The 23,566-nt window shown below is 45.1% G+C and overlaps 1 pseudogene; it reads right to left on the bottom strand.

Annotated features, from left to right (window-relative positions):
• LOC123481452 overlaps positions 1-17,859 on the bottom strand; it is a 30,924-nt pseudogene extending 13,065 nt beyond the window's left edge.
• Positions 17,860-23,566: the final 5,707 nt, after the last annotated feature.

Genomic DNA, 23,566 nt, shown 5'->3' with positions numbered 1-23,566 from the left:
TTATGGTGGAAAATAAGTATTTGGTCAATAACAAAAGTTTCTCAATACTTTGTTATATACCCTTTGTTGGCAATGACACAGGTCAAACATTTTCTGTAAGTCTTCACAAGGTTTTCACACACTGTTGCTGGTATTTTGGCGCATTCCTCCATGCAGATCTCCTCTAGAGCAGTGATGTTTTGGGGCTGTCGCTGGGCAACACAGACTTTCAACTCCCTCCAAAGATTTTCTATGGGGTTGAGATCTGGAGACTGGCTAGGCCACTCCAGGACCTTGAAATGCTTCTTACGAAGCCACTCCTTCGTTGCCCGGGCAGTGTGTTTGGGATCATTGTCATGCTGAAAGACCCAGCCACATTTCATCTTCAATGCCCTTGCTGATGGAAGGAGGTTTTCACTCAAAATCTCACGATACATGGCCCCATTCATTCTTTCCTTTACACGGATCAGTCGTCCTGGTCCCTTTGCAGAAAAACAGCCCCAAAGCATGATGTTTCCACCCCCATGCTTCACAGTAGGTATGGTGTTCTTTGGATGCAACTCAGCATTATTTGTCCTCCAAACACGACGAGTTGAGTTTTTACCAAAAAGTTATATTTTGGTTTCATCTGACCATATGACATTCTCCCCAATCCTCTTCTGGATCATCCAAATGCACTCTAGCAAACTTCAGACGGGCCTGGACATGTACTGGCTTAAGCAGGGGGACACGTCTTGCACTGCAGGATTTGAGTCCCTGGCGGCATAGTGTGTTACTGATGGTAGGCTTTGTTACTTTGGTCCCAGCTCTCTGAAGGTCATTCACTAGGTCCCCCCGTGTTGTTCTGGGATTTTTGCTCACCGTTCTTGTGATCATTTTGACCCCACAGGGTGAGATCTTGCGTGGAGCCCCAGATCGAGGGGAGATTATCAGTGGTCTTGTATGTCTTCCATTTCCTAATAATTGCTCCCACAGTTGATTTCTTCAAACCAAGCTGCTTACCTATTGCAGATTCAGTCTTCCCAGCCTGGTGCAGGTCTACAATTTAGTTTCTGGTGTCTTTTGACAGCTCTTTGGTCTTGGCCATAGTGGAGTTTGGAGTGTGACTGTTTGAGGTTGTGGACAGGTGTCTTTTATACTGATAACAAGTTCAAACAGGTGCCATTAATACAGGTAACGAGTGGAGGACAGAGGAGCCTCTTAAAGAAGAAGTTACAGGTCTGTGAGAGCCAGAAATCTTGCTTGTTTGTAGGTGACCAAATACTTATTTTCCACCATAATTTGCAAATAAATTCATAAAAAATCCTACAATGTGATTTTCTGGATTTTTTTTCCTCATTTTGTCTGTCATAGTTGACGTGTACCTATGATGAAAATTACAGGCCTCTCTCATCTTTTTAAGTGTGAGAACTTGCACAATTGGTGGCTGACTAAATACTTTTTTTCCCCACTGTACGTGCCAGACTACTGCCGTTCAGAGTGGTCGCTTCAATGGCTTCCGGCAATTGCTCCTTGGAAAGCCCCAGCTGTTCCACCAACTCGGCATCAAGAAAGCTTCCATCGGCACCTGAATCGATAAAAGCGTTAATCGCTAAGCTCTGATTCCTGTTCATAAGGGTAGCCGGGAAACGGGGTCTGACAGAGGTATTGAGAGGTCGAAACTGGCTCGCTAAAAGTCCTCCCAACTTTAGCGAGCCGCGCAGTTTGACGACCGCCGGGAACAGGTGGCGAGGTAATGTCCCGAACCACCACAGTAGAGGCAACAGTTAGTCCTACGTCTGAGTTGGCGTTCCTCCTTGGTTAACCCGTGCCGCCCTACTTGCATTGGTTCAGAATCGGGAGACAGGACCTCTCCACTAATCCTGTGTGGTGGACGATGATCGACGTATTCTGGTCCAATCCCCGACCCGACTGGAACCTGAGAAGCTGATCGATTGGACGGAACCCATTGCTTCTCCCTCCTTCGCTCTCGGACTCGATTATCCACCCGAATAGACAAGGCTACCAAGCTGTCCAGGTCACTAGGCTCCGGATAGGAGATCAACTCATCCTTGAGCTGCTCCGACAGACCCTGGTAAAAGGCCGCTTGCAGAGACTCCTCATTCCACCCACTCTCCACAGCCAACGTCTTGAACTCGATCACGAAGTCGGCCACGCTGCGAGTTCCTTGGTGAAGCGAAAACAGGCGCCTAGCTGCGTCCCTCCCTCGGACGGAATGGTCGAAGAGCTTCCTCATCTCGGCCGTGAACCCCTGGTATGAAGCCATGCAGGGGTCTTGTCGTTCCCAAACGGCTGAAGCCCACTCCAGCGCTCGACCACGCAGTAACTCAATCACAAAGGCTATCCTAGCCTTGTCTGTGGCATAAGAGTAGGGCTGTAGATCGAACACTAACCCACACTGCATAAGGAAAGAACGGCATCTTCCCAGCTCCCCCTCATATTTATCCGGCGTCGGAACCTTGGGCTCACGGAAGGACACAGCTCCAGAAGCGGCAGGCGAGATGGGTGAAACCGGTAGTGGATCCTCCACCGGAAACTTGCGCTGGTTCTGGACCTCCGTCAGACCGGTAGAAAGGTTCGAACTGCCAACGCGATCTCCTGTAGCTCCGTGCTATGATGGCCCAACATCTTCTCCTGATGGGTAATGGCATGGCGAACAGAGTCCAGGTCCGCTGGGTTCATTACTGGCCGGATCGTTCTGTCACGGTTTACTAAGCCAGAACCCAGAAGCAGACCAGGACAAGGTAAATTGAAACAAAGGTGAGTGTTTATTTAATAGATCCACGAGTGAGGCTGAATAATCCAGGGAACAGAGCGGGTGGCGTGGATGGGTTGTTGAGGGTGCAGTGGTAGGTCCAGTAATGGCTCGGCAGCCGCCACCATCAGGCAGAGGTTGGGTGAAGGTTCCGGGTGAGTGACTGCAGATAGAACAAAACGGAGGTAAGTATACAGCAAGTCAAAAAGGTGCAAAACAACAAAACTAACGCTAGAAGTTCCAAGGCTGATACACGGACAAACATACTGTTCATGGCTAACGATCCGGCAGGGAATGGATGTTAGGACAGAGCCTAAGAAGGGTGATGATCAGGACCAGGTGTGCAGATTGCTGATGGGATGCAGGTGCGGAAATCAAGAGAGCTCCCGCCTAGCAACGCTTGCCCGGCAACCAGGCAGGGAGCGTTCCAGAACCCTCGGGAAACTGGAGATCCCGAGCAGAAAAACTAATACCCAGACAGAAACCGACTCAGACTGCAGGGATCGTTACATACATACCTTTTATGGTCCAAACACACCAACACATTCATGAAGATGGCACAACAATGCCTCTTCCCCCTCAGAAGGCTGAAAAGATTTGGCACGGGCCCTCAGATCCTCAAAAAGTTATACAGCTGCACCATTGAGAGCATCTTGACTGGCTGCATAAACGCCTGGTATGGCAACTGCTCGGCATCCGATCGCAAGGCGCTACAGAGGGTAGTGCGTACGGCCCAGTACATCACTGGGGCCAAGCTTCCTGCCATCCAGGACCTCTATACCAGGCGGTGTCAGAGGAAGGCCCTAAAAATGGTCAAAGACTCCAGCCACCCTAGTCATAGACTGTTCTCTCTGCTACCGCACGGCAAGCGGTACCAGAGCACCAAGTCTGGGACCAACAGGCTCCTGAACAGCTTCTACCCTCAAGCCATTAGACTGCTGAACAGTTAATCCAATGGCTAGCCTAGTAGTTAACCCTAGTAATCCTATTTACATTGACACCATATTTGTTTTTTGTTTACTCTTGCGCTGGCTCTATGCAAACTCACTGGAATCTACCCACACATAGTACACTGACACTCCAACACACACACACACACACACACACACACACACACACACACACACACATATCGAAGCCATACACACACAGTCACACTTTCACACAGTACACTGACACTCCAACACACACACTGGACTCTACCCACACAGTACACTGACACTCCAACACACACACACACACACACACACACACACACACACACACACACACACACACACACACACACATATTGAAGCCACACACACACACAGTCACACTTTCACACACTTTGACACTCTTCACATAGGCTGCTTCTACTGTGTTTATTATATATCCTGATTGACTAGTCCCATTTACCCCTACCTACATGTACATACTGTATCACCTCAACTACCTGGTACCCCTGCACATTGACTCAGTACTGCTACTAACTGTATATAGCCTCATTACTACCTGGTACCCCTGCACATTGACTCAGTACTGCTACTTCCTGTATACAGCCTCATTACTAACCTGCCCAGGGACTGCGGTTGAAAATTAGCCGGCTGGCTAAAACCGGCACTTTTACTGAAACGTTGATTAATGTGCACTGTCCCTGTAAAAATAAACTCAAACTCAAACTCAAACTACCTGGTACCCCTGGACATTGACTCAGTACTGGTACTTCCTGTATACAGCCTCATTACTACCTGGTACCCCTGGACATTGACTCAGAACTGGTACTCCTTGTATATAGTCTCATTACTACCTGGTACCCCTGCACATTGACTCAGTACTGCTACTTCCTGTATATAGCCTCATTACTACCTGGTACCCCTGGACATTGACTCAGTACTGCTACTTCCTGTATATAGCCTCATTACTACCTGGTACCCCTGCACATTGACTCAGTACTGCTACTTCCGGTATATAGCCTCATTACTACCTGGTACCCCTGCACATTGACTCAGTACTGCTACTTCCTGTATACAGCCTCATTACTACCTGGTACCCCTGCACATTGACTCAGTACTGCTACTTCCTGTATATAGCCTCATTACTACATGGTACCCCTGCACATTGACTCAGTACTGGTACTCCTTGTATATAGCCTCATTACTACCTAGTACCCCTGCACATTGACTCAGTACTGCTACTTCCTGTATACAGCCTCATTACTACCTGGTACCCCTGCACATTGACTCGGTACTGCTACTTCCTGTATATAGCCTCATTACTACCTGGTACCCCTGCACATTGACTCAGTACTGCTACTTCCTGTATATAGCCTCATTACTACCTGGTACCCCTGCACATTGTCTCAGTACTGCTACTCCTTGTATATAGCCTCATTACTACCTGGTACCCCTGGACATTGACTCAGTACTGGTACTTCCTGTATATAGCCATGTTATTACCTGGTACCCCTGGACATTGACTCAGTACTGCTACTCCTTGTATATACAGTGAGGGAAAAAAGTATTTGATCCCCTGCTGATTTTTGCCCACTGACAAAGAAATTATCAGTCTATAATTTTAATGGTAGGTTTATTTGAACAGTGAGAGACAGAATAACAACAACAAAATCCAGAAAAACGCATGTCAAAAATGTAAAAAATTATTTGCATACTACGCCGTGAAGGACTGAAATCCTGCAGCACCCGCAAGGTCCCCCTGCTCAAGAAAGCACATATAGAGGCCCGTCTGAAGTTTGCCAATGAACATCTGAATGATTCAGAGGAGAACTTGGTGAAAGTGTTGTGGTCAGATGAGACCAAAACTGAGCTCTTTGGCATCAAATCAACTCGCCGTGTTTGGAGGAGGAGGAATGCTGCCTATGACCACAAGAACACCATCCCCACCGTCAAACATGGAGGTGGAAACATTATGCTTTGGGGGTGTTTTTCTGCTAAGGGGACAGGACAACTTCACCGGATCAAAGGGACGATGGACGGGGCCATGTACCGTCAAATCTTGGGTGAGAACCTCCTTCCCTCAGCCAGGGCATTGAAAATGGGTCGTGGATGGGTATTCCAGCATGACAATGACCCAAAACAGACGGCCAAGGCAACAAAGGAGTGGCTCAAGAAGAAGCACATTAAGGTCCTGGAGTGGCCTACCAGTCTCCAGACCTTAATCCCATAGAAAATCTGTGGAGGGAGCTGAAGGTTCGAGTTGCCAAACGTCAGCCTCGAAACCTTAATGACTTGGAGAAGATCTGCAAAGAGGAGTGGGACAAAATCCCTCCTGAGATGTGTGCAAACCTGGTGGCCAACTACAAACCCTGTGGTCCTCTGTAGCTCAGCTGGTAGAGCACGGCGCTTATAACGCCAAGGTAGTGGGTTCGATCCCCGGGACCACCCATACACAAAAAATTTATGCACGCATGACTGTAAGTCGCTTTGGATAAAAGCGTCTGCTAAATGGCATATTATTATTATTATTACAAGAAACGTCTGACCTCTGTGATTGCCAACAAGGGTTTTGCCACCAAGTACTAAGTCATGTTTTGCAGAGGGGTCAAATAATTATTTCCCTCATTAAAATGCAAATCAATTTATAACATTTTTGACATGCGTTTTTCTGGATTTTGTTGTTGTTATTCTGTCTCTCACTGTTCAAATAAACCTACCATTAAAATTATAGACTGATCATTTCTTTGTCAGTGGGCAACGTACAAAATCAGCAGGAGATCAAATACTTTTTTCCCCTCACTGTATGAATAGAAAAGGTTCTAGAGACAGTATATGAATAGAAAAGGTTCTAGAGACAGTATATGAATAGAAAAGGTTCTAGAGACAGTATATGAATAGAAAAGGTTCTAAAGACAGTATATGAATAGAAAAGGTTCTAGAGACAGTTTATAAATAGAAAAGGTTCTAGAGACAGTATATGAATAGAAAAGGTTCTAGAGACAGTATATGAATAGAAAAGGTTCTAGAGACAGTATATGAATAGAAAAGGTTCTAGAGACAGTATATGAATAGAAAAGGTTCTAGAGACAGTATATGAATAGAAAAGGTTCTAAAGACAGTATATGAATAGAAAAGGTTCTAGAGACAGTTTATAAATAGAAAAGGTTCTAGAGACAGTATATGAATAGAAAAGGTTCTAGAGACAGTATATGAATAGAAAAGGTTCTAGAGACAGTATATGAATAGAAAAGGTTCTAGAGACAGTATATGAATAGAAAAGGTTCTAGAGACAGTATATGAATAGAAAAGGTTCTAGAGACAGTATATGAATAGAAAAGGTTCTAGAGACAGTATATGAATAGAAAAGGTTCTAGAGACAGTATATGAATAGAAAAGGTTCTAGAGACAGTATATGAATAGAAAAGGTTCTAGAGACAGTATATGAATAGAAAAGGTTCTAGAGACAGTATATGAATAGAAAAGGTTCTAGAGACAGTTTATAAATAGAAAAGGTTCTAGAGACAGTATATGAATAGAAAAGGTTCTAGAGACAGTATATGAATAGAAAAGGTTCTAGAGACAGTATATGAATAGAAAAGGTTCTAGAGACAGTATATGAATAGAAAAGGTTCTAGAGACAGTATATGAATAGAAAAGGTTCTAGAGACAGTTTATGAATAGAAAAGGTTCTATAGACAGTATATGAATAGAAAAGGTTCTAGAGACAGTATATGAATAGAAAAGGTTCTAGAGACAGTATATGAATAGAAAAGGTTCTAGAGACAGTTTATGAATAGAAAAGGTTCTAGAGACAGTATATGAATAGAAAAGGTTCTAAAGACAGTATATGAATAGAAAAGGTTCTAGAGACAGTTTATAAATAGAAAAGGTTCTAGAGACAGTATATGAATAGAAAAGGTTCTAGAGACAGTATATGAATAGAAAAGGTTCTAGAGACAGTATATGAATAGAAAAGGTTCTAGAGACAGTATATGAATAGAAAAGGTTCTAGAGACAGTATATGAATAGAAAAGGTTCTAAAGACAGTATATGAATAGAAAAGGTTCTAGAGACAGTTTATAAATAGAAAAGGTTCTAGAGACAGTATATGAATAGAAAAGGTTCTAGAGACAGTATATGAATAGAAAAGGTTCTAGAGACAGTATATGAATAGAAAAGGTTCTAGAGACAGTATATGAATAGAAAAGGTTCTAGAGACAGTATATGAATAGAAAAGGTTCTAGAGACAGTTTATGAATAGAAAAGGTTCTAGAGACAGTATATGAATAGAAAAGGTTCTAGAGACAGTATTTGAATAGAAAATGTGTACAGCAGCAGTTTTTCTGCAAAGGGACCAGGACGACTGATCCGTGTAAAGGAAAGAATGAATGGGGCCATGTATCGTGAGATTTTGAGTGAAAACATCCTTCCATCAGCAAGGGCATTGAAGATGAAACGTGGCTGGGTCTTTCAGCATGACAATGATCCCAAACACACCGCCCAGGCAACGAAGGAGTGGCTTCGTAAGAAGCATTTCAAGGTCCTGGAGTGGCCTAGCCAGTCTCCAGATCTCAACCCCATAGAAAATCTTTGGAGGGAGTTGAAAGTCTGTGTTGCCCAGCGACAGCCCCAAAACATCACTGCTCTAGAGGAGATCTGCATGGAGGAATGGGCCAAAATACCAGCAACAGTGTGTGAAAACCTTGTGAAGACTTACAGAAAACGTTTGACCTGTGTCATTGCCAACAAAGGGTATATAACAAAGTATTGAGAAACTTTTGTTATTGACCAAATACTTATTTTCCACCATAATTTGCAAATACATTCATTAAAAATCCTACAATGTGATTTTCTGGATTTTTTTTTCTCATTTTGTCTGTCATAGTTGACGTGTACCTATGATGAAAATTACAGGCCTCTCTCATCTTTTTAAGTGGGAGAACTTGCACAATTGGTGGCTGACTAAATACTTTTTTCCCCACTGTAGGATGAGCCTTGACTAGAATACAGTATATACATATGAAGTGGGTAAAACAGCATGTAAACATTATTAAAGTGACCCGGTAGTTAATTGCACTCACCTGGTGTCCCAGGTCTGAATTAAGCCCTGATTAGAAGGAGAGGATGAAAAACAAGAGGTGTTTCGGCCCTCCAAAACCGGAATTGAAGAACCCTGATGTACATACTTTCTTAAATCACTGGACACTGTTCAACGTAATGGAAACAGATCATTGCTCTAGATGACATTACTTTCTTACTTAAATCACTGATGCTACCCAAACTATAGAATTGAGTAATAATAATTGGAAATGTTATTAAATTAATTATTCATACCGCTGTCCCAAATTTCCTCACTATGTCCCTTACAGCCCTTGTTTGAGTTCAGTTAGTACTGGCTGCTATCTATTGTTCCACAGGAAGCTTATCTCTAACCCAAACACAAGATGGCGGCCTCTAATTTAATATCAGTCCCAATGCTCAATCCCTCTGTTCGTCATGTGACCTTGTATTGAAACATTTACTTCTTCATATTACTAAAATATTATTAGAGTGCTATCTGAAAGCCACTAATATTACCATTCACTTTGTTACTGTCACTAGTCTTCATATCTGTTTCCCTCAACTAGGACTCCCTTCCCAATAGGAAGACCTTCTCAATCTACTACTACTAATACACACGGATCCATCTCAAACAACGTTCTGCTTTTCCCCCCTATTGCAAGGTTTAAAACAAAACAAACATGATAACTTTCTTCATATTGTTTAAATTTTAGTCTACCCTAACAATGTTACTCTATATATTTATTTCACATTTCTGTTTCACTTTCTGCTTCACACTTATTAAATGTATATTATTTTAAGATTAACATGTAATGCTTTGGAGGGATCAATATGTATTAACTGGGTTGGCGCTGTCTATCAGTCCCCTGTAGATGGCGCTCTCTGTCCATAATAAGTCTAGCACCTGAGACAGCATAGACAGGGACACAGAGGCAGTTTCCATTTTGCCGACTCACCAATTGGTTTAGAACGTCATCATTTGGGATATCAACGAAAACTCCATCAGGAGTACAATACATTGTAGCCTTAAGTTTAGTTAACATGTTCAACATTCATTGGTTCTATTTATAGTTCTATTGGTTAGGGGTAAGTCAAGTCCCGTACCTTTACCAAAAGTGGATGTAGGCCAATATTTGTCTGTGACTCTATTTCCCAGACCCCTTTAGACAGTCATACAATGCTTTTAACCTTATCTTTATCAAATGATCCAAAAAGGGACCACTCTGAACACTTCGCAGAATACTTTTTACACCACTTCCGTACGTCTACACGTGGGTGTGTGCAAGTTGTATATTATTATGATTATTTCTATGGTTGCTTCAACAGATCTCTAGTACCCCATTATAATGTTACTTTATCTCTAATTACCCATTATACATTTGTGTTACATCACAAATTCCTCCTTTAAACCAGTGTTCTATTCATACAGGGGTTTAAATGGTGGTCCTCTGTAGCTCAGCTGGTAGAGCACGGCGCTTGTAACGCCAAGGTAGTGGGTTCGATCACCGGGACCACCCATACACAAAAAAAATGTATGCACGCATGACTGTAAGTCGCTTTGGATAAAAGCGTCTGCTAAATGGCATATTATTATTATTATTATTATAAATATTCACTCTAGTGTTGTATTTAACAGCATATTTGGGAATAGTACTTTCTCATCTCCACATACGTAATAATGTTATACCATCAAACTCCACTGATGAGTCATGTTATCCTCATGTAATCTAAAAATGAGTCATGTTACCATCAGAGACATGTTATCGTTACTAATGAGACGTGTAATCATGTTAGGAGCGGCAGGTAGACTAGTGGTTAAGAGCGTTGGGACACTAATCGAAAGGTTGCTGGTTCGAATCTCTGAGCCGACTAGGTGAAAATTGTGTCTGTGCCCTTGAGCAAGGTACTTAACCCTAATTGCTCCTGTAAGTCACTCTGGATAAGAGTGTCTGCTAAATAACAATCATGTTATCCTCCATACTAATCGAGACGTTATCCTCAGACATGTTACTCAAATGAGATTTCTGAGATATGTTATCCTCTACCTGTAGATCCAAACGGGCGGTGGTGGACAGAACCGTAGATAACGTTAAACTCAGCTCACACAGAACTGGTTGGGGTATTCATTTACCTCTTTCACACGTGAGCTAGTCCCCTGACAGGTCTCATTCACTCAGGAATTTATAGCTATATTTCAATGTCTTATTATCCCAATTTTCAATCAGCTTAATATCCTAATTTCAATCTTATTATCCAAATTCCAATCTTAATGGTAATAATTTCAATCAATTTATTGTCCAAATTTCAATCAGCTTAATATGTCATATCTCACAATCACACAACTTTCACATCCACTTTAGTACTATTCCCAAACACACTCGGTAATCTCCCTTATTATCCCATCTTCAACCGTTCTCTTGCCGCTACTTCCTATACATATAAGTAACATCCCGTGTTCAAAAACCACCTTGTGTTATTTGTAGTGGCTGCAGACCATACATTTTACATTTACATTTTACATTTTAGTCTTTAGCAGACGCTCTTATCCAGAGCGACTTACAGGAGCAATTAGGTTTAAGTGCCTTGCTTAAGGGCAAATCAACAGATTTTTCACCTAGTCGGCTCGGGGATTAGAACCAGCGACCTTCCGGTTACTGGCACAACGCTCTTACCCACTAAGCTACCTGCCGCCCCAGGTAGACACTTCTACTTATAAATGCCTACAGACAGCTGTCAGCGGGGCTTTCCATGGTGCTGTTACGCCCTCGCTCTAGTCTTCTGTAAGACTATGGGTACCTTTTAATGTGTTACTCGCTTTAAATGCTATTGTTTTTTAAAAGTTTTTTTAAAATCCTTTTTATACATTCATTTAAATTGACTTACTGAAATCAGTTGCCGTCCCTCAATTGTTCACGGATGATGTGTCTCCTCCTGGGCAGCTCACAGTAAGGGTCTGGTCTGGGCGGGTCTCGTCGTCTTTTGGTCAGACGGGAATTTCCCCTCAAGCTTCATAAAATGCGCCACCGGTTTTCCTCGTAGACCCCAACTGGAAATCTCCGTAGGCAGAATCAATCTTTTTTTTAGTTCATGACGCCAAATTGTCATGGAATTTCTTACACAGGGGGGGACAGGGACTCGAAGCCAATCTTAAATGAATCATTAGTTTATTATCCCCGTACTGGACAGGTTCCAACCAGAACCAAGTACACATGTCGATCAGGAGCACCAACGGGGCAGTCCCGTTAGTTCCCTTATATACTGGTTACAGACACGTTACATAGGCATAGTTCATAGGGTTGGTTCCGGCACGTGTCTGGCATCGTCTGCTATCTTAACTTAAAGAAACCGATTCTGGGGCGTTCTGCCAGATGGTCTTAAGGAGGAGATCATGACGCCCCACCCCTCATTTCTTTACCAGGCAGGAACCAAGGATTGTTTATGACACCAAAGATAAGATGAACATTTTCAAGACTGTTTCCTTCACCTGATTACAATGATTAGAGCAAGATGTGCCGCTATGTTCTGGTCTAAGATAAGATCAAACTAGAGCCTGCAGGACTTGCTTTTGTGAAGCGTGGTGTCAAAAAAAGCAGAGCATCTCTTTATCACGGACAGACCTCTCCCCCATCTTCACAACCATTGAATCAATGTTTTTTTTTTTTACCATGATACAATCCAAGATAACACAAAGTAATTTAGTCTCCTCAACTTTCTCAATAGCCACATTATTATATTCAGCTGAGGTCTAGAACTTAGGGAATGATTTGAACCAAAAACAATGCTCTTCGTTTTAGAGATGTTCCGGACTAGTTTATTACTGGCCAGCCATTCTAAAATGGACTGCAACTCTCTGTTAAGCATACATAGACACATGCTTTGTTTAATGCCAGTGGCAGGTCATTAGTAAAGATAGAAAAGAGTAGAGGGCCAAGAGAGCTGCCCTGCGGTACACCACACTGTACATGTTTAACATTAGAGAAGCTTCCATTAAAGAAAACCCTCTGTGTTCTATTAGATAGATGGCTCTGAATCCACAATATGACCGAGGTTGAAAAGCCATAACAAACACATTTTTTCAACAACAGGTTATGGTCAATCATATCAAAGGCTGAACTGAAATCTAACAGTACAGCTCCCACAATCTTCTTATTATCAATTTCTTTCAACCAATCCTCAGTCATTTGTGTCAGTGCCGTAAATGTTGAGTGCCCTTCTCTATAAGCATGTTGAAAGTCTGTTGTTAATTTGTTTACAGAGAAATAGCATTGTGCTCCAATGAAGAGACTCCAGGGACTGTGATGAAGGCTGTAGGAATGGCCGTGAAGACCAGACAGCGGTGCTGGTCCTGCGGTCATGTGGAGGGAGTGGTCGAGCCAGCCAATAATTGGGAGGAAGCATTCGAGGAACAGGCTCCTTTCTACTGCCAATCTGGTGTCTGGCACATGCCAACAAAGACTATACCAGGGGCGGCAGGTAGCTTAGTGGTTAAGAGCGTTGTGCCAGTAACCGAAAGGTCGCTGGTTCTAATCCCTGAGCCGACTAGGTGAAAAATCTGTCGATGTGCCCTTGAGCAAGGCACTTAACCCTAATTGCTCCTGTAAGTCGCTCTGGATAAGAGCGTCTGCTAAATGACTTAAATGTAAAATGTCTACAATCTGCTTCACACAATGGGAGTGTGTCTGGGTAGGGAGCAGTGACGCTGCACTTTCATCATCACCCAACCTGGTCTCAGAGCCGTTCGTATTATTCTGTACGTTAATCCGAGACGCTCCGTTTAGTATGATATGTTACGTTTCGTATGGTATGTTTTAATTTGTGGGTATCTATCACCCATTCTTCGTGAGTATCGGACTCTACCAAACTTAGTTTTTGATAGATTAATTATTAATGACTAATTATTACACCCTGAAAACTGTGTATAATGTGTTAGAAATGTGTGAGTGTAGGACCAGTAAAGACTATGGCATTGAGCCACTATTTAGCAATGTGAGTAAGAGTTAGGCCAGACAACAAAGGACAAGGATAACTGCCTACAGGCAACTGATAACTGAGGAATTTAGGGAGTAGAGAAACTGTTAGGCTTTTTAAATGAGTATGAAAACATGGTGCAGAATATTGTGAGAACGGTAATAACTGAGGAATGCAGGGAGTAGGCTATGATAAGAAAGTGTGTATGTATGAGTGAGTGTATGCATGTGTGTGTGTGTGTGTATGTATGTGTGCGTGTGTGTATGTATGTGTGTTTATGCATGTGTGTCTATGTGTGTGTGTGTGAACGGATGGAGAGCAGTTTTAGAGTGGAAAACTACAGCCCGCCTCCAGAGGGGAGGGATTTCTTTTTGTATGACGTATGAGTATAAAAGATGGACTCTGAAATTGTGATGGCAGAATTCTCAATGAATAAATCTCTTGACTATGCAGACCGGGGACTCTGTCCGTTACTTAAATCCCAAAAGACTTACAACCTTTTTCGGGAGACGCACAGAGACACTGATAATAGTTTGTTAAATAATTCACATAACAGCTTTGAAGTGGGGTTTTTTAGGACGTTTTGGCTTGCAATATGGCTTTGCTAACATCGTTTTCGGACCAAGGTAAAATTAGTTTTATATTGGATATTCGGTTCTCTCTTATCAATCCAAACATGCTATGACGATGAAGAGCGTCTGCTAAATTACTAATAATAAAGATGGTATATTCTGAATCAGGGTTGGATGGAGAAAAATTCCCCACATATTTTTATTTTTTATAATAACATTTCAGATTTCAATCTTCAATAGCTCTTAAACAATGCGTGCCATGACTATGAAAATGATACATTCTGAATCGGGGGAGGATGGGGAAAAAAATCCACCGCTTGTATTTTTTTTTAGAAATGTCGTTTATTTATGTTTTGCTTTCAATCTTAAATAGCTCTTACACAAAGCTTGCCATACATAGAAATCCATGTTCATTACAAGTGATGTGATACATGATTTTATACAGTACAATATATGAGAAGTACATTACTGTATAAAATGTAACAACAGTATATACATTTACATTTACGTCATTTAGCAGACGCTCTTATCCAGAGCGACTTACAAATTGGTGCATTCACCTGATAGCCAGTGGGATAACCACTTTACAATTTTTTTCTTTTTCTTTTGGGGGGGTGGGGTGGGGTAAGGGGGGGTTGGAAGGATTACTTTATCCTATCCCAGGTGTTCCTTAAAGAGGTGGGGTTTCAAATGTCTCCGGAAGGTGGTGAGTGACTCCGCTGTCCTGGCGTCGTGAGGGAGCTTGTTCCACCATTGGGGTGCCAGAGCAGCGAACAGTTTTGACTGGGCTGAGCGGGAACTGTGCTTCCGCAGAGTTAGGGGGGCCAGCAGGCCAGAGGTGGATGAACGCAATGCCCTCGTTTGGGTGTAGGGACTGATCAGAGCCTGAAGGTACGGAGGTGCCGTTCCCCTCACAGCTCCGTAGGCAAGCACCATGGTCTTGCAGCAGATGCGAGCTTCAACTGGAAGCCAGTGTAGTGTGCGGAGGAGCGGGGTGACGTGAGAGAACTTGGGAAGGTTGAACACCAGACGGGCTGCGGCATTCTGGATGAGTTGTAGGGGTTTAATGGCACAGGCAGGGAGCCCAGCCAACAGCGAGTTGCAGTAATCCAGACGGGAGAAGTACATTACGGTATAACATTTCTACTTATATGTCTGTTTAAAACAGTTTTTCTGCAGCGACCCTTTGGCCTGAGGATAATGAGGGCAGATGGTTGTTGACCTGAGGTGGACCTCTCAGTGACTCCCCAGTAGGGAGTGTTGACCTGAGGTGGACCTCTCAGTGACTCCACAGTAGGGAGTGTGGACCTGAGGTGGACCTCTCAGTGACTCCTCAGTAGGGAGTGTTGACCTGAGGTGGACCTCTCAGTGACTCCACAGTAGGGAGTGTTGACCTGAGGTGGACCTCTCAGTGACTCCCCAGTAGGGGAGTGTTGACCTGAGGTGGACCTCTCAGTGACTCCCCAGTAGGGAGTGTTGACCTGAGGTGGACCTCTCAGTGACTCCCCAGTAGGGGAGTGTGGACCTGAGGTGGACCTCTCAGTGACTCCACAGTAGGGAGTGTTGACCTGAGGTGGACCTCTCAGTGACTCCACAGTAGGGAGTGAGGCCACTCTTATTAGATTCTCTGTGCATAGAAAACACTAAGAAGCAGGCTTTGCAATTTGTGTGTGAACTGCACCCAGATATATCACAAATAATACTATGCTTAGTACTGTCAATCCGCAACACCCTGCCAAAGGCCTTGGGGCACCAAACTTCTAAGGTGCCCTTTGACCTCTCAAACCCCATTAGTGTGTTCTCTGATGTGAAGTCAGGGCTCCAATTTGAGAGAATCTCTTTCCACACTGATCACAGCTATAAGGTTTCTCTCCTGTGTGCATTCTCTGGTGCACTTTCAATGTTCCTGATTGAGCAAAACTCTTCCCACAGTCAGAGCAGTGGTAAGGCCTCTCTCCTGTGTGCGTTCTCTGGTGTGATATCAGTTCACTTGAGGTGGCACAGCTTTTCCCACAGTCAGAGCAGTGGTAAGGTTTCTCTCCAGTGTGGGTTCGCTGGTGTATAGTCAGAGATGGTGATGTAACAAAACTATTCCCACATACATCACAGTTATAAGGTTTCTCTCCAGTGTGTGTTCTTTTGTGTATAGTCAGGCTTGATGACTGAGTGAATCTCTTCCCACATTGATCACAGCCATAAGGCCTCTCTCCTGTGTGTGTTCTCTGGTGTAATATCAGTTCACTTGAGGTGGTAAAGCTTTTCCCACACTGGTCACAGCCATAAGGTCTCTCTCCTGTGTGTGTTCTCTGGTGTGATATCTGTTCACTTGAGGTGGTAAAGCTTTTCCCACAGTCAGAGCAGTGATAAGGTTTCTCTCCAGTGTGTATTCTCTTGTGTATAGTCAGGTGTGATGACTGAGTGAATCTCTTCCCACACTGATCACAGCCATAAGGCTTCTCTCCTGTGTGTGTTCTCTGGTGTTTTATCAGTTCACTTGAGGTGGTAAAGCTTTTCCCACACCGGTCACAGCCATAAGGCCTCTCTCCTGTGTGTGTTCTCTGGTGTATTATCAGTTCAGGTGAGGTCTTAAAGCTTTTCCCACAGTCGGTGCAGGGGTATGGTTTCTCTCCAGTGTGTATTCTCTTGTGTACAGTCAGGGAGTCTGATCGAGTAAATCTCTTCCCACATTGATCGCAGCTATAATATTTATCTCCTGTATGGATTCTCTGGTGTCTTCTAAGGTCTGATGAAGAGGTGAATCTCTTTCCACAGCCAGAGCAATGGTAAGGTTTCTCTATGGTGTGGGTTTGCTGATGTTCAGCCAGGGAGTCTGATCGAGTAAATCTCTTCCCACATTGATCACAGCTATTATATTTATCTCCTGTGTGTACTCGCTGGTGTGATATCAGTTTGTTTGAATAAATAAAGCTCATTCCACAATCAGAGCAGTGGTAAGTTTTCTTCCCTGTAAGTCTCCACTGGTGTGATCTGGAGAGACTCTTCTCTGCCTTGTCAGCATCCTGATGTTGGTTAGCCTCCCCAGATAATAAGCCCCTTCTACTGAGAGAGTGACAGTTAGGACTGTCCCCTGTGAAACAAAGACAGACAGTTATGGTTCCTTCTTCATATCGAATCTAACCTTAGCTTTTCACACTCTTGTGATTGGATTTAAGCATTTTGGATGGGTTAAAATATTCAATGGAAAATAGTATTACATCTTCAGATTGTCAATGTATCCAAGGAATGCTTGTAACGATACTACATCTTTAAACGTATTGTATTTAGTGGTAATTAATGACATCCGGGGAGTGTCCCAAAATAAAAGTATATGTTTGAGCATAAACCCACCTAGTTCCGATGTTTTCCTGCAGTCCACGAGCCGAATAGACACCCTCTTCAGATCCCAGAGTCTTTTACTTTGGTCAGTCAAATCTCCCTCTCCCTCCTCGTCTCCTCCTCTCGCAGTTCCACTCAGCCCTGGTGTTTTCCTCCAGTCCACCAGCCTCACAGACAACCTCTTCAGACCCAGCAGTAAGGGGCTACTGGGAGGGGCCCGACCGGGGGCCTCGGGGAGAGGGAGGGGGGAGGAGGCTGGTAGGAGGATGGGACAGGTTTCTCCTGTAAACCCAAAAAGAGGGTAGAGGTGTTTTCATATTTGTACACTGTCTGGAATGAGCCTGGTCAATGTGACCTGATGACTCCAGAGACAGGACTCTGGTAACAAGAAAGATCAAGAACAAGAGAAAGAGAAAGAAGAAGAACAGGAAGAGGCCTGGTGGAGTTGATCATCTGTCAAATGGGTCATTTATTTAGCTGTTGATCATCTGTCAAATGGGTCATCATTTAGCTGTTGATCATCTGTCAAATTGGTCATTTATTTAGCTGTTGATCATCTGTCAAATGGGCCATTTATTTAGCTGTTAATCATCTGTCAAATGGGTCATCATTTAGCTGTTGATCATCTGTCAAATGGGTCATTTATTTAGCTGTTGATCAACTGTCAAATGGGTCATCATTTAGCTGTTGATCATCTGTCAAATGGGTCATCATTTAGCTGTTGATCATCTGTCAAATGGATCATTTATTTAGCTGTTAATCATCTGTCAAATGATATCAAGAAAGATCAAGAACAAGAGAAACGTCTCTACCTCCCTGTCTGTCAGACATCTCTACCTCCCTGTCTGTCAGACATCTCTACCTCCCCGTCAGTCAGACGTCTTCTACCTCCCCGTCTGTCAGTCAGACGTCTTCTACCTCCCCGTCTGTCAGACGTCTCTACCTCCCTGTCTGTCAGATGTCTCTACCTCCTTGTCTGTACGTCAGACATCTCTACCTCCCCGTCTGTCAGTCAGACGTCTTCTACCTCCCCGTCTGTCAGACGCCTTCTACCCTCCCCGTCTGTCAGCAGACGTCTTCTACCTCCCCGTCTGTCAGACGTCTCTACCTCCCCGCCTGTCAGTCAGACGTCTCTACCTCCCCGTCTGTCAGACGTCTCTACCTCCCCGTCTGTCAGACGTCTCTACCTCCCCGTCTGTCAGACGTCTCTACCTCCCCGTCTGTCAGACGTCTCTACCTCCCCCGCCTGTCAGTCAGACGTCTCTACCTCCCCCGTCTGTCAGTCAGACGTCTCTACCTACCTCCCCGTCTGTCAGTCAGACGTCTCTACCTACCTCCCCGTCTGTCAGACGTCTCTACCTCCCCGTCTGTCAGTCAGACGTCTCTACCTACCTCCCCGTCTGTCAGACGTCTCTACCTCCCCGTCTGTCAGTCAGACGTCTCTACCTACCTCCCCGTCTGTCAGACGTCTCTACCTCCCCGTCTGTCAGTCAGACGTCTCTACCTACCTCCCCGTCTGTCAGTCAGACGTCTTCTACCTCCCCGTCTGTCAGACGTCTCTACCTCCCTGTCTGTCAGATGTCTCTACCTCCCTGTCTGTCAGACATCTCTACCTCCTTGTCTGTACGTCAGACATCTCTACCTCCCCGTCTGTCAGTCAGACGTCTCTACCTCCCCGTCTGTCTGTCAGACGTCTCTACCTACCTCCCCGTCTGTCTGTCAGACGTCTTCTACCTCCCCGTCTGTCAGAAGTCTCTACCTCCCTGTCTGTCAGATGTCTCTACCTCCCTGTCTGCCTGTCAGATGTCTCTACCTCCCTCCCTGCCTGTCAGATGTCTCTACCTCCCTGTCTGCCTGTCAGATGTCTCTACCTCCCTCCCTGCCTGTCAGATGTCTCTACCTCCCTCCCTGTCAGATATCTCTACCTTCCTGTCTGTCAGGCAGCATTCCAGGTGACTACCTCATGAAGCTGGTTGAGAGAATGCCAAGAGTGTGCAAAGCCGTCATCAAGGCAAAGGGTGGCTATTGAGTAGGTTTATAGACGTCGGGTGAGGTTATGTCTCTCTCTGGCGGGAGGTAAGCTGGCTTATATGGCCTATATAAGCTTATATGGTGTCGAGTAAAGCTTAAACGATGTATTTAGATTGTAGTTAGGTATTGTAGGTAGTCATCGTAGGTTATTGTATGTAAGTATTGTAAGTATTGTATTCGGCTGAGCCCGGTGAAGCATGAGGATAGCTAACCCACTACTAGACTAGCTAGCGGGTAGCTACTGGTAACTATTAGCAACTGTGGATAGTTGTTTCACGCTTAAGAGTACCTGTAATTACGCCAGCTGGCTGCCTACAATAATTACATACAATAATGCCTACCATTCAGCTGTTATTCTAACCTCATTGTCTGAAGCGTTAACGTTAGGTAGTAAGTAGCTACTGTGCTCGAAATGTAGCTAGCTTGTTGCTACCTGGATAGCTACTAAACAATAGCTGGAACTACCTACCGAACAGAGTCGATTCAGTGGCTAGCTTTGCACTTGGCTAGCTAACAGTAGCTGCTAGGGCTAAGTTATAACCTACATTTGTGTTTTGTTTTTACATACTGGTAGCCAGAGTCGTTCAAGGGAATTCGGGACATGGGTGACTAGTTAACGTTAGCTTGGCTCTCTCTGTGTGTTCGTGCCGTGGGAAGAGGTTTTTTTTCGTTGGCAGAAAGCAATGGCTAGCTAGTATGCTAACTATTCTAGCTAACTAACTGGCTGAATAAGTTGATGACGGACTCGCTCAAGCTGTCGGGACTAACCCACAACGTTAGACACGGACACAAATGATCTGCTTGGCGTGTTGACACACTGGTGGTTTGTTGTGGCCGAGTATTGGTGCTAAACCGTGTTGTTGGAGGCTGGCATGCTAGTTGGCTATGGCGTCATAGGACTAGGTGCCCTGGACGGTTTTCACTGAAGAATACTGTACCAAGTTAGCTAGCTGAATAAACTAAATTAGTCTATTCCTAGAAAACATTGAACCGCTGTAGTTTACAACAATTATAGTTTCTGAGGTGGAAGTTGGGAGAGTTATATTTGGGTGTTTCAGTGAAACATAAGTGAGGGAGGCCCCGCTCTCTCGCTTTCCCAGATGTTTAGTTCATTTCAATCCGATCTCCTTTGCATTATTGTAGCCATTTTCTGTAGCGTCTGTCTATCCCTGTTCTCTCCTCTCTGCACAGGCCATACAAACGCCTCACACCGCGTGGCTGCTGCCTCTCTCTAACCTGGTGGTCCCTGCACGAACGACCCACGTGGAGTTCCACGTCTCCGGCAGCCTCTGGAACTGCCGTTCTGCGGCCAACAAGGCAGAGTTCATCTCAGCCTATGCTACCCTCCAGTCCCTCGACTTCTTGGCGCTGACAGAAACATGGATTACCACTGAAAACACTGCCACTCCTACTGCTCTCTCCTCGTCTGACCATGTGTTCTCGCATACCCGAGAGCATCTGGTCAGCGGGGTGGTGGCACAGGAATCCTCATCTCTCCCAAGTTGACATTCTCTCTTTTCCCCCTGACCCATCTGTCTATCTCCTCATTTGAATTCCATGCTGTCACAGTCACTAGCCCATTCAAGCTTAACATCCTTATCATTTATCGCCCTCCAGGTTCCCTTGGAGAGTTCATCAATGAGCTTGACGCCTTGATAAGTTCCTTTCCTGAGGATGGCTCACCCCTCACAGTTCTGGGTGACTTTAACCTCCCTACGTCTACCTTTGACTCATTTCTCTCTGCCTCCTTCTTTCCACTCCTCTCCTCTTTTGACCTCACCCTCTCACCGCCCCCTACTCACAAGGCAGGCAATACGCTTGACCTCATCTTTACTAGATGCTGTTCTTCTACTAATCTCACTGCAACTCCCCTCCATGTCTCCGACCACTACTTTGTATCCTTTTCTCTCTCGCTCTCCTCCAACACTACTCACTCTGCCTCTACTCAGATGGTAATGCGCCGTCGCAACCTTCGCTCTCTCTCTCTCCCGCTACTCTCTCCTCTTCCATCCTATCATCTCTTCCCTCTGCTCAATCCTTCTCCCTCCAATCTCCTGATTCTGCCTCCTCAACCCTCCTCTCCTCCCTTTCTGCATCCTTTGACTATGTCTATGTCTATGTCCCCTATCCTCCCGGCCTGCTCGGTCCTCCCCTCCTGCTCCGTGGCTTGACGACTCATTGCCAGCTCACAGAACAGGGCTCCGGGCAGCCGAGCGGAAATGGAGGAAAACTAGACTCCCTGCGGACCTGGCATCTTTTCACTCCCTCCTCTCTACATTTTCTTCCTCTGTTTCTGCTGCTAAAGACACTTTCTACCACTCTAAATTCCAAGCATCTGCCTCTAACCCTAGGAAGCTCTTTGCCACCTTCTCCTCCCTGCTGAATCCCCCCCTCCCCCCTCCCTCTCTGTGGATGACTTCGTCAACCATTTTGAAAAGAAGGTTGATGACATCCGATCCTCGTTTGTTAAGTCAAATGACACTGCTGGTCCTGCTCACACTGCCCTACCCTATTCTTTCTCCCCTCTCTCTCCAGATGAAATCTTGCGACTTGTGACGGCCGGCCGCCCAACAACCTGCCCGCTTGACCCTATCCCCTCCTCTCTTCTCCAGACCATTTCCGGAGACCTTCTCCCTTACCTCACCTCGCTCATCAACTCATCCTTGACCGCTGGCTATGTCCCTTCCGTCTTCAAGAGAGCGAGAGTTGCACCCCTTCTCAAAAAACCTAAATCGATCCCTCTGATGTCAATAACTACAGACCAGTATCCCTTCTTTCTTTTCTCTCCAAAACTCTTGAGCATGCCGTCTTTAGCCAACTCTCTTGCTATCGCTCTCAGAATGACCTTCTTGATCCAAACCAGTCAGGTTTCAAGACTGGTAATTCAACTGAGACTGCTCTTCTCTGTGTCGTGGAGGCTCTCCGCACTGCTAAAGCTAACTCTCTCTCCTCTGCTCTTGTCCTTCTGGACCCATCTGCTGCCTTTGATACTGTGAACCATCAGATCCTCCTCTCCACCCTCTCCGAGTTGAGTATCTCCGGCGCGGCTCACTCCGGGATTGCGTCCTACCTGACAGGTCGCTCCTACCAAGTGGCGTGGCGAGAATCTGTCTCCGCACCACGTGCTCTCACCACTGGTGTCCCCAGGGCTCAGTTCTAGGCCCTCTCCTATTCTCGCTATACACCAAGTCACTTGGCTCTGTCATATGCTCACATGGCCTCTCCTATCATTGCTACGCAGAAGACACATAACTCATCTTCTCCTTTCCCCCTTCTGATAACCAGGTGGCGAATCGCATCTCTGCATGTCTGGCAAACGGATCACCACCTCAAGCTGAACCTCGGCAAGACGGAGCTGCTCTTCCTCCCGGGGAAGGACTACCCAGTTCCATGATCTCGCCATCACGGTTGACAACTCCATTGTGTCCTCCTCCCAGAGTGCAAAAAGCCTTGGCGTGACGCTGGACAACACCCTGTCGTTCTCCGCTAACATCAAGGAGGTGACCCGATCCTGTAGGTTCATGCTTTACAACATTCGGAGAGTACGACCCTGCCTTACACAGGAAGCGCACAGGTCCTAATCCAGGCACTTGTCATCTCCCCGTCTGGATTACTGCAACTCGCTGTTGGCTGGGCTCCCTGCCTGTGCCATTAAACCCCCTACAACTCATCCAGAATGCCGCAGCCCGTCTGGTGTTCAACCTTCCCAAGTTCTCTCACGTCACCCCGCTCCTCCGCACACTCCACTGGCTTCCAGTTGAAGCTCGCATCTGCTACAAGACCATGGTGCTTGCCTACGGAGCTGTGAGGGGAACGGCACATCCATACCTTCAGGCTCTGATCAGTCCCTACACCCAAATGAGGGCATTGCGTTCATCCACCTCTGGCCTGCTGGCCCCCCTACTTCTGCGGAAGCACAGTTCCCACTC

Source organism: Coregonus clupeaformis, chromosome 20 (genome assembly GCF_020615455.1).
Source record: "Coregonus clupeaformis isolate EN_2021a chromosome 20, ASM2061545v1, whole genome shotgun sequence".
NCBI classification, from domain to species: domain Eukaryota; kingdom Metazoa; phylum Chordata; class Actinopteri; order Salmoniformes; family Salmonidae; genus Coregonus; species Coregonus clupeaformis.
The sequence above is the reverse complement of the archived record's forward strand: the minus strand, read 5'-3'. Positions and strand labels throughout refer to the sequence as shown.